At 47.2% G+C, this 12,244-nt stretch overlaps 1 long non-coding RNA gene across 2 annotated transcripts; it reads right to left on the bottom strand.

The window, feature by feature from the left end:
• Positions 1-2,449: 2,449 nt before the first annotated feature.
• LOC121137091 lies at positions 2,450-6,401 on the bottom strand. 2 transcript variants are annotated; one of them, XR_005874313.1, is made up of 3 exons: positions 3,767-6,401; positions 3,409-3,523; positions 2,450-2,839 (listed from the first exon to the last, which is right to left on the bottom strand). It is a non-coding gene; the product is annotated as an uncharacterized LOC121137091 (long non-coding RNA). The 2 variants fall into 2 exon arrangements; XR_005874314.1 differs by having other exon boundaries at positions 3,926-6,401.
• Between the last annotated feature and the right edge of the window lie 5,843 nt (positions 6,402-12,244).

Here is a 12,244-nt window from a genome sequence, read left to right as displayed (position 1 = left end):
AATGGCACACACTTTTAATCCCAGCAGAGCGTTCTGGAAGCAGAGACAAGTGGACCTTGGTGAGTGTTTGGGGCCAGCCTGTTATACAGTGACTCACAAGATAGTAGAGCTGCATAGTGAGACCCTGTCTCCAAACAAACAAACAAACAAGCAAAAATGGTTCATTTTATAAACTGGGAGCCGCATCTCAGTTGGTAGTGTTTGCTTTTTATGTATGAGATCTGAATTTAATCTTCAAAAAGATGCGGCATTGACTGACTAAATTGTAATATCGGAAGTGAATGGCTATCTCACAGCACTAAACTAAGTCAATGTGTCATCCCAACTATGGCAATTTGTGGCTGGAGAGATATCTCAGTGGTTAAGAGCACTGGCTGCTATTACCAAGGATGCTGGTTCAATTCCCAGCACCTACATGGCAGCTCCATCTGTAACTCTAGTTCCAAGAGATCTGGCAACCTCTTCTGACTGCTAAAGATATCAGGTATGTAGGTTACACAGACACACATGCAGCCAAAAACACCTATACACATCAAATAGATAAATTAGTACATTCTTGTGAGGAGCATTGTCAGCCCAACTAGTTTAACTGTGTGTGTGTGTGTGTGTGTGTGTATACAACAGACCTTGGCCAGAGACCCACTTTCCCATCAGCCCGGGACCAGGCAGCTGTGAGACAATGTTTACTAAAAACAATACAATGACCGGTCCCAATAAGTTCCTGAAAAGGGCTCATCCACAGGAACACCCTGACCTCGACCTTTTCCAAAGACTAACCGCCTCTTCAGACACACCCACCTCCACCTCTGGTGTCAGGGTATATAATAACCAGCCAGGGTAGGAATAAAGGAGAGCCTTCTTGAGGAGCCTTCTGGTCTCTGTGTCATCAATCCCAATACCCCCTTCACATTCTCGGATACTGATTGCACAGCAGGCGCGGCATGTGTACGCTTATATATACTACGTATTATTTTAGGTAGGTAAATAGTATGATTCCTGTGGCTTCATCAGCAGCCTTGGCACTTCTTGTCCCTCATCTCTCTCCTGTGTTGACCTTCCTCCCTCCTCTCCAGTTGGAGCTCCCTCCCCCATTTTTCCATCTCTCACTTCATAACATCTGTGTACTGCTATTCCCCTCACAGGCCCAACTCCTCCCCGACTCCCCCCAGGCTCCCACTTAAATCCTACTTACGTTGCCTTTATGTTTTCCTGGTTTCTGTGGTTACTCTGTACTTACATCTGAGGGTTTGAAGCTAGCAACTGCAAGTGACCAAGAACATGGAGCCTTTGTCTTTCTGGGTCTGGGTTACCTCACTCAGTATAATCTTTTCTAGTTCTGTCCATTTACCTGCAAATTTCATGATTTCCCATGGTCTAGCTTCCATGGTACCAGAAAACACTATGCAAGTTGCCAAAGGAGGGAAGTGGTTACACTATTCTATATACCTGCAATATCTTACAAACCATGGCAATGACCAACATGGCAAAATATCTGTGAAGTCCTGTAAGTGGCACTCACATGTCAATGGTAACTGATAGTTGTGAAACTGTACTTAAGGTCCACTCAGCAGGAGAGAAATCATGCCTGGACTGTTTTAGTTTGTATTCCCCTAATTGCAAAGAATGGTGAACACCTTCTGAGGTATTTCTTAGTGATTTTTATTTATTCTATTTAGAACTCTCTAGTTCATTTAGATTGCCTAGCTTCCCAGGGCCAGTGTGGTCATGGGCCTTAGAAAAGCATCTATTACTGCTGCTTAGCTATGCTGGCAAAGTGTAAGGATGTAATTCCTTACTACATCCTAAATCTTATCCTTATGCCCACAGATAAGTGTAGCTACCACCCTTCACAAAGAAGTCTGTCTTTACTGCAAACGGACACCATCACAGAAAACCACAACAGATCATCGGGAGCTCAGCCCTAATGGATGGCATCTATGTATCATAGCTCCTGCATCTATGCCTCAGGGAATACTGTGGAAGATGGGGCTGAAAGATTGCAAGAGTCAGAGTACCAGGAACTATGCTGTGAAACAGTGTTTCCTAGAAATGGTTGCATAGGTAAGACTGGAAGAGGAAATTTTTCAGAGTCCCATTCCTAGGCAAAGAACTTCGAGCAACTAATGATTGTTGGGAGGAGAATTAGCCTCTCCCAGGGACGAGCTCTCTTATTAGTTGTTCAACACATAATGGTCAGCCCTGAAGCCATACACAGACTAACAACAACACACTCAGCATGTTGTATTTACATACTTGTGCAATATGTACCTATATGAACATAGCAATAATAATCAAGGAAAAGAGACTGTCAATGAGAGTGGAAAGAACATGGACAGAGTTTAAGGGAGGAAAGGGAGGAGTGAAAGTACAGTGATTTTATTTCAATTAAAAACATACTTTTTAAAAAATCAATCAATTAACATTTTACAAAACTATGGCAAGCCAGGCATGGTGGCACACACTTTTAATCCCAGCATTTGAGAGGCAAAGACAGGGAGATCTCTATGAGCGAGTTCCAGGACACAAGGGCTATGTAGAGACTGCCTCAAAAAACAATTATGGCAGGTCTTTGTGTGCGAGAGCATGGAGCAGGCTTGTATGCACTGCTGTCTCTTGACTCTTCCCACCAGCTCAGGACGGCCAGATGCCATGCTTTCCTGATCTCACTGGGATCAGGAAGGGTCAGCAAAGCACTCCCAAGACTTCTTAGTACTCTTTCTTCATCACTGTCCTTCGGTGGTCTGCTGAGGGAAATGCTGAGGTCCTTAGGGCAAAGAAGGACAAGTCCATCAAATGGAATTCCTTCGGGACTATTGCCCGTGATGCCACATGCTCATCCCTGAAACAGGAGTGTGAAACGTTCAATCAGGACCCAATATCAAGAAGATAAGAAGACTTCCAGTCACCCCACTGTGTGATGAAGGCCATTCCACCCAATGTCACAGACGCTCAGCTGAGCTGGTTCCCCAGGGACAGAGTCATGGACAGCACAGGCAGGGTTTGAACTTAAGACCCACGACTCTGGGTCCGGTGCTCATCCTACTTCTACCCTGTGATACTTGCAAAGTGTTTGCCAGCCCCCATGATGCCCTGAGGGGCCAGCACGCTTCTTCCTGTCTGTAGAGTCAGGAAATTATGCTACTGGAGTCATGGAATGAACGCCAAGCTGTGCTACAGGGATCGGCTTGGTACTGTTGCAGTCCTTCCTGCAGACAGTCTTGTACCAGACTTTCCCCTGCTCCAGCTGAGGTAACCGCACCTTCTTGATGAACCCAGGGTCTCTGAGAACCCCCAGAGCCACAGCTCTGTGATATCCCTAGAAAGAGCAACTATATGAGGCTTACTCTCCTGCCTGTGGGCTTGAGGGCCTAGGTGCCACGTCTGGGTTGAGGATGGGCCTTGTCCTACCTGGGTGGGAAAAGTCCCAGGTCCCCTGGCTCCAGGAAGCACTGTGAAGAAAGCCTCTGGCCTTGAGCTGCTGGCTCTGTCCCCATGCAAGCAGGCGGCCTACCTTCCGGGAGCCCTGGATCATGGAGGGAAAATGAGAGCATGGAGACTAAGTCCACCAGCAGTGAATTCCCTCTATGCCTAGGCAAGCTCATGGGGGAGGGGGTAGCTATCCAGAGTGGCTTTCCAGCATGGCTGCTGTGGGGCAAATGGGTGAGGTGGGCCCACCAGACACTGTGGTCACCCTCCCTCCTTGGGGCTACTTCACTCCCTCCTCTGGTCACATCTCCCCACCTTTGATCACCTTTCCTGTGGGTACCTGCCCTCTCCATCAGTCTCACCATCTTCTGAGTTCTTCAGCCTTCCAGCTGTTTCCCTGAGCAGCCTGTGTCCCTCTGCCCATCCTCTTAGAGCTGCGATTATTGTGAAATCCCAGATCACTCTGGTTCTCACCAGGCTGGGGTGGACAGTTGCTTACCAGGTCCCTGATCTGTGTCTATGCCTACATTATGCAGTGGGGTTTTTTTATCCAAGAATGGCCTGCTGTGGACTGCACAGTTGGCTCCGGGTTCCTTTAGCAGCCCCTCCCCACGACAGATGATAATGATAAGGTTGCTGTGGCCAAGAAGACACAAGTAGATGTGGCCTCTTCCTCCTCTGAGCCGATTGTGAAGAGTCAGTGTTGTCATCCATTGTCCTCCTCCTTTTCCCACAAGCCCCACTGGCCTGGGTGTGGCCTGCATCTTCACCCTGAGCCTCTGATACTGCAAGCTTTGTTCCAGCAGCACGCCGTGGCTGAATTGTGTGAGTACCGGGCTCCTGCCACCTCTGCTAAAAGGAGGAAAAGTGTGCAGCGCTCCCATAAAAGCAGCTAGAAAGAACAAGCTCCAAGGTGCAGAGGCAGGGGGATAGGACCTTTGGGTGTGTCAGGGGAAGGGCTGTGATCTGAGGGTGATGAAGTGGGGGTTGGGGGGTGGGGGATGCAGCCAGGGAAGGCTGCTGGGATGTCAGGCTGGGTGGCTCAGACACTCCCAACTCCATCACCCTCTCACAGGCAGAGGTCAGCCAGCACATCTGGAGACCTACAGAGACTGGGGGAAGTGACCCTCTAGGCTGTTCCCACAAGTTCCATTGCTTGCCTCCTCGTCTGGGGCTGTTCCTTATGGATGGGATTGTTCGGCTGCTTATTTGGGAAGATGGAAGCTGTGGTTTCTATTTGGATGTGAAGTAGGAGCAATGCCTGCCATCCAGTCAGAGGCTGAGGCTGGGCACAATGGTTAGGGATGGGTGCAACAGGTGGGGGCAGGGCAGAGCCACCTAAAGAAGATGTGTGTCCCCTGCCTCAGGCTCCTTCCCAGTTCAGGCAACAGGGCAGGTGGAGGGAGCCAGGCTGCACTTGGTGCGCTGTAAGAGAGCTGGTCTGTGCTCTTGACCTGGAGGCCAGAGTAGACCTCTAATGCAGGGACCATCAGGGCTGGGTCTGCCGCAGAATCCTGCATTCTGTTTCACATGGAAAATAGTGACCCCAAGAAGGGATGCTTCCCTTGAAGACATGGGGTTACCTTGTGGGAGACATTTATCCCAGCAGCCTAGCCACAGAGATGTGACTAGAAGGAAGTCGGCTTAACTCCTCGTTAATTTCATGGCTGACTTAACCCTGCGACTGTGCACTCAAAGGCCGTTCTTTCCCCAGCCGGCCCTCTATCTTTATTCCAAAAGGTTCAGCCTCTCAGCAGTAAGTTCAAGGATTCACCGGCCCCCTCCTTTAGGGAGGCGTGTTTATCTTGGTTGTCATGGAGACACACTCTAGAGAATGATGATGAAGCAGCAACCGCTGGGGGCCAGGCTGGGAGTGTGCACATTTTGTGTATTGTCCTATGAATTCTCTCAAAAGCTGATGAGGCAGTACAGCTATCTGGAATGTGAGGTTCATGGGCACAGCCAGACATCTGGAAGAAGGCCTGGCACACAGTAGGTAGCCTGGAAATAACCTTTAAAGGACTATTCGTATCATTTACATTGTATTTATTTTTTAAGAGCAGAGGTCTCTGGCTGGTGAGATGGCTCGCCAGGAAAAGACACTTGCCATCAAGCCCAGTGACCTGAGTGCAGTCTCCAGGACCCACTGAGACCTGTGAGATTAGGAGCTGAGTTTAAATTCATTCAGCTCATAGGTGACCTAATGGGGTGGGGACATCTCTCAGACACACATGTTCTGAACCCAGTAGACTAGCACTACTAAGTCACTAAGGGGATAGGGAGATGGCTCAGCCAGCAAGGACATTTGTTGCCCTTGCAGAAGACCAAGGTTCAACTTCCATTACCCACATGGTGTCTCACAACCATCCGGAACCCTGACCTTCATGGACACCAAGCATGCATGCGGTGTACATACACACATGTAGTCAAAACACTCACATAAAATCAAAAGAATAAACCTAATTTTAAAAAAAAAGCTCTAAGAGAAAAAGACAGCCAACCGAGCATGTGTGCCCGACACTGGAAATGCCTATACAGTCTCTTACTGCCTTAAACACACTAACAGTTTCAGGGAAGAGTCTGTGTACATTCTACTTGTCTGGCCACCTTTGTCAGAATGAAATTTGCTGATTTGTAAACAGAAGTATGCTTATGATGGTATCAAGACAAGAGAACCACCCACCTCCCATTTCCCAAAGCAGCAGGAAGGTGCCTCCTGCACCCATGTTGGGTAGTTCACAATTGCCTGTAATATTAGCACCAGGACATCTGATGCCTTCAGCCTCCAATAACACCTGCAGTCACATGCACATGCCCACACAGAGACACATAACCAAAAATACTCAAAATACAGCTTAAAAAATTCAACTCAGCCTAGGGAGGCACCAGTCTCCCTCTAGTAAGCCAGACCAAGTATCCCCTATATTCCAAGCAGTTAACATGCCCCCTTCTCTCTCCAGACCCTTGCAGTTTAAAACTTGACTCATGAGTATAAGCCAACCTGTGCTGGGAACCAAGGTCCTACTGCTGCAAGCCATCACCTGCCTGCCAACCAGCAACTCCCTGTGGATCATAAGTATGGACAGAGCTCCAGCCTGGTATGACACTCCACACAGAGATGGGTTTTTGGATGCTGGTCATATGAAGCAAGATGCAAGTAACACTTCACATGGATATCCAGCTACGATTCCAGTATCACCCGACTGAAAAGCCACTTCTTCTGGGATGCCTTGTACTTATGCTCAGATCAACTGAATGTGTGAGTAGGGCCTATTTCTGCAATTAGTTCACGCAGCCTTAGGTGAGGGGCACAGAATCAGGGTTACTACTGCTCTAAAGCAAGTCTTGTTGTTGTTACACTGGGGAAGTCATGGGTATGGGTACAAGCATGCCATGGCACACATGGCACAGACCTCAGAGGACCTTTGGAAGTCAGTTCTCTCCTTCCACCCTGTTTCTGAGGCAGGGTCTCTCGTTTCTACCATGGCTACAAGCTCCAAGCTACCTGTCACACATCACACAAGTGCACACCTACGTTGCAAGATTATTTGACTACACTGTGTAAAGATATGTCACTGTGATTGGTTTAATAAGAAGCTAAATGACGAATGGCTAGGCAAGAGGTATAGGTGGGCCTTCCAGACAGAGAGAACTCTGGGAAGAAGAAGGTGGAATCACCAGCCAGACATGGAGCAAACAGCATGGCAGTATGGAGAAAGGAGCCACGTGACAGAACGTAGATTAGCATAAATGGATTAATTTAAGTTATAAGAGCTAATGGAACAAGCCTAAGTTAAGGCCAAGCTTTCATAATTAATAAGAAGCCTCTGTTATTTGCGAGCTGGTGGTTGATGAGAAACTACCACACACACACACACACACACACACTCATATACATATAAAATATATACATATAAATAATATTGTTATTGTTGTTGCTGTATTGTGGTGACTCATGCTGGTAATTCCAGGAGTATCATCACAAGTTCTAGAGCAGTCAGATTATAAAGTTAAGTTCTAGGCCATCCTGGACAATAGGCTGCTTTTGCCTGACCACTTTCAGTCCTTGCTTGTGAGTGCATCTACTCTGTAGTAGATACCATTGCTGCCATCCTTCCCTTCAGTCTTCCCAGGTGAACCTAAAGTCAGTAACTCTCCAGAAGTCCTCCCAGCCCTCAGCATCGGGTTGAACTGCTGAGGGTTCAGCCTTATGGATCAGCAGCTACCAGTTCCCAGACTCTCCAGTGTGCAGACAGCCAGTGTAAGCCATGTAAGCCAATATAGTATATCCCCTTTCTAATAAAAACTTTAATTGATTGACCAAATAATTGTTATACTGAAAGGGTTGAGGATGTGGCTCAGTGGTAGAGTACTTCAGTAGGATGCAAAAGTCCCCCATTTTGAGGCTGAATGCCACAAAAGATTTGTGTTGTTAGTTTTGTGTCATTGGTGATAGTTGGGGGCACACCAGGGTGAAGTGCTTGTCTTTGGTTTCTAAATGTGGCCACGGGAGCTGGCTCCTGTGGACCCAGGCAGCCCCATGGCAGTCTGAGGCGAGGCTGGGCAGGGCCACACTAACGGTGCTGTTTGTTGTGAAGTCTGGTGTTGGGGCCTCATCTCCAGCTCCTACTTTTTACTTCTGATTTTGGAAAGGAAGGGAGGGAAGGTGGGTAAGAAGGGACACAGGGGAGGAGTGAGGGGAGGGAGAGAGAAGAGAGGGGGAGAGGGAAGAAGGGAGTGAGGGAAATGAAAGACCCCTTTAGTGTTTTGAGTGTCAAAGGACAGAGTCCACAAGGACACTCTGCTCTCCTCCCCCACTTACCTCTTTCCATTATGTGTTCATTTAAAAACAAAACTAGCTACCTGAGCAAAGAAACTGTCTTTGCTCAATGTCTAAACTGGACCAGTGGGATACAAAAGAAAGTGACTGCCAAACTTTGCCAAGACAAGGTAAGATAGTCCTTCAAAATTCCCTGCTTCTCAAAAATGTCTGTCAGATATACTAGGCCTGCAGACCAAAGTCGGATGCTCCAATATTACAGAAGAACTTTGGATGACTGTCCAGGTAGCCAGATGTTCCTGTCATTAGATAACACTATACCCTTTTAGGGTCTTTGATGAAGATAGACTGAATAATTAGACTTAAAGTTTTTCTTAGTTGTGATAAAGAGATAAATTAAGTATAAAGCTTTAGACTCACTAGGTCACTGGGGATGTGTCCTAGGTGCTCTTTCTCTCCTTCTTCTCCACCCCCCACCACTTCCTGCCTCCCATGAAGTTAATAGCTTCTGCTGCAGTGAGCCTAGATGCAAAGCTCACCAGGACTGAAATAAGTCCCTTTTCCTTTGGTTCTTATGCCAAGTAGTAAGAGGCTAACACAAACCTTGTCTACAAATACACTCCCAACTCTCCCCCCATAAAAAAGAAGGGAAAGAAAACTGAATCAATAGACATTTTTAAAATAAAAATAAAACCCGGTCCAGGGATCATGGGTGGGATGGTTTGAAAGAATATAGCTTCCAGAGGGAGTGGCCCTATTAGATGGTGTGACCTTGTTGGAGGAAATGTGTCACTGTGGGGGTGGGCTCTGAGGTCTCTTTTGCTCATGCTTCCTTCAGTATGACTATCAGTCAGCTTCCTGTTGTCTGCAAGATGTAGGACTCTCAGCTCCAGCACCACACCTGCCTGCATGCCATCATGCTCCCTACCATGATGATAATGGACTGAGCCTCTGAAACTGTAAGGCAGCCACCCCAATGAAATGTTTTCTTTATAAGATTTGCCAAGGTCATAGTGTATTCTCAGAGAAATAAAAATCCAAACTAAGGCATCAGTTCATACGACTTTAAGGCACATCATCTTAGTTAGGGTTTCTGTTGCTGAGAAGAGACACCATAAGCACAGCAACTCTTTTGTTTCATTTTGTTCTTGATCATAGCAACTCTTTTGTTTTAGTTTTTTGAGACAGTGTTTCTCTATGTAGTCTCTAGACCACAGATACTCTTACAAAGGAAAGCATTTAGTTGGGGAACTTTGCTTACAGTTTAAAGGTTTAGTCCATTATCATCATGGTGGAACATGGCAGCATGCAGGCAGACATGATGCTTGATGGGGGATGTCCTTCTGAATATATGTTTCTCTTATTGGTTGATGAATAAAACACTGATTATTCAGTAGTCAGGCAGGACGTATAGATGGGACAACCAGACGAGGAGAATTCTGGGGAGAGGAGGAGAGAGAAGCCCGAGGAGACACCATGTAGCTACCAGGAAGAAAGGATGCTCCAGGCAGTCTCTGGTAAGATAAGGCTATGTAGAAATACATAGATTAATAGTAATGGGTTAATAATTAAGAGAGCTAGCCAATAAGAAGCCTGAGCCATCGGTCAAACAGTTTATAATTAATATAAGTCTTTGTGTGTTTATCTGGGGATGAAGGGAGGCAGGACCAGGAGGAACAGAAACATCTGTCTACAGGTGCTAGAGAAGGAGCTTGAGACAATAGGAAGTGAACTGTGACCTTGGGCATAGCTTGAGCGTAGGGGACCTCAAGGCCCACCCCCACTCCAAAAAGGCCACACTTTCTAATAGTGCCTTTCTCTTTGGGGGCCATTTCCTTCCAAACCACCATACTGTCTTCTTTAGCAAGTAATAGTTCATTAAAAGCCCTGTCCTTCCCCTGAAAGCGTGAGACTCTCCTGAGTCAAGTCAAAACCACTGGTTTCTGGACCCACAGCAGTCTTCCCGTCTTCCCAGACCTGTTCGTGCACATCTTTCCTGGAGCCTGCCTCTCTATGCTCTGCTGCTTGCCAGCCCTGTTGTACTGAGTCAGACTTTGGGCTCCTTCATGTACTTGTTCTGCCCCATGTAATTTCTACAACAAATTCTCTGATTCTCCTCCACCAACTAATGATCCCATAATTCAATTCCAACCTGACACTAATTTCCTGATGGTGGCCCAGAGTCTACATACAGATCATGGACTTTGTCTCATTGGAAGTAGAGATATCCTGAAACTCAGTCTGTAAACCAGGCTGGCCTTGAACTCACATTCAGGAAGCAGAGGCAGTCTTAAAAAGAAAAGACGGCCGGGTGTTGGTGGCGCATGCCTTTAATCCCAGCACTCAGGAGGCAAAGGCAGTCGGATATCTGTGAGTTTGAGACCAGCCTGGTCTACAAGAGCGAGTTCCAGGACAGCCTTCAAAGCCACAGAGAAACCCTGTCTCGATTAAAAAAAAAACTACCATCCCCCCTGTTGTCTCTAGCCCCATCACCTGAAGCCAACACCAAAACCCAAGGTCTTCCTCAACTGTTGTTTTACATAATTCCCCAGCTCCCACATCCCATCCCCAGTAGTCTTTACATGTTCAGATCCAATGATTCAGAAACAGAAATGGAGCTGCTTATGTAGACCAGGTCCTGGGGAAGATGTTTAGGGTCCTTTGGACTAGAGACTTCCCCAAGGTCAAGGATGGAAGGTACCTGGGGACCAAGGCCACAGTGCCCAGTGAAATAATGGGTTGGAGGTGTTAAGAGTTTAGGTTAGATGGGGCTGGAGAGATGGCTCAGAGGTTAAGAGTACTGACTGCTCTTCCAGAGGTCCTGAGTTCAATTCCCAGCAACCACATGGTGGCTCACAACCATCTACAATTCAATCTGGTGCCCTCTTCTGGCAGAACACTGTATATGTAATAAATAAATAAATTAAAAAAAAAAAAGAGTTTAGGTTAGTGAAACAGTTAGAAATCCAAGTAGCCTACAGATCCCCAGAAAACAGAGCCGGAGGGATCTGTGGAGAGGGAGAAGGACTCCACCTGAGGAAGGGCTCCAATGCGGGGTGGTACTGTGGTGGTGTCTTTGGCCCTCTTGCTGGGAGTTGCTCAGAGGACTCAGACACTGGGTGACAGTGAGGAAAGTTGCTTGTGGTAAACATTTCATGTCACAGATTACTAGGGTTGAGGAGGCAAATGCTTCCCCAAGGCTTGGCCATGGAAACTGACTCCTTTCCCCATGTCCACCCTGGGAAAACTATTTCCATCTCTGAGCTCAGACAGGCAGGACTCCATCCCAACCATTTTCCCTCACTCTTGTCCCTCCAAATGTGCCTCTGGTTTGTGACAGTGACAGCTCCTTGGCTCGGTTTTTTATGATTCCCCATGGCAACACCTACAGTAAGGGCTCTGACTCATCTGTCCCCTTCCTTTGCGTCTTGGGCAGGCAGTACTCAGAAACATCCTTAGCTGTTCTTCTCCTCTGACTCATGCTTGAGGGGAAAATTCCCTGGAACAAAGTTTCCATGGACAACTGTATTGGAAGCAATGTGAGGTGGGGGCATGTTGTTGACTTATGTAGGTTTTGTTGGGCTAGAAGCATAGATCAGTTGGTAGAATGTTTGCCCAGCATGCACAAGCCTTGGGTTTGATACGCAGTAACACGTAAACCAGGCATAGTAGCACACACTTGTGATCCCAATCCTAGTGCTCACGAAGTAGAGACGGGAGGATCAGAAGTTCAAGGTCATTTTGGGATATACAGAGCCTGGGATACCTGACACCCTACCTCAAAATAGAGAAATATAGATTTTGCTGTGATTCAAGTTTTGTATGTAAATTGTAAGATACTGGGCCATGAAGACACCCAAGCTCTGCCCTGGCCTCACAACCCGGGGCAGGACCAGTGCCACTGCAATGAACAGCTGTGATGGAGAGGTGGGAAATACAGAAAAACAGAGAGAGGGCTGAGGTCCACGTGCTGTCATTGCCCAGCGAGGGGCAGGGAGGGTATACAGCAGCCTGGAGCTTATGCAGTCACAGATATAG

Source organism: Mesocricetus auratus, unplaced genomic scaffold (assembly GCF_017639785.1).
Source record: "Mesocricetus auratus isolate SY011 unplaced genomic scaffold, BCM_Maur_2.0 Super-Scaffold_100676, whole genome shotgun sequence".
NCBI lineage: Eukaryota > Metazoa > Chordata > Mammalia > Rodentia > Cricetidae > Mesocricetus > Mesocricetus auratus.
The sequence above is the reverse complement of the archived record's forward strand: the minus strand, read 5'-3'. Positions and strand labels throughout refer to the sequence as shown.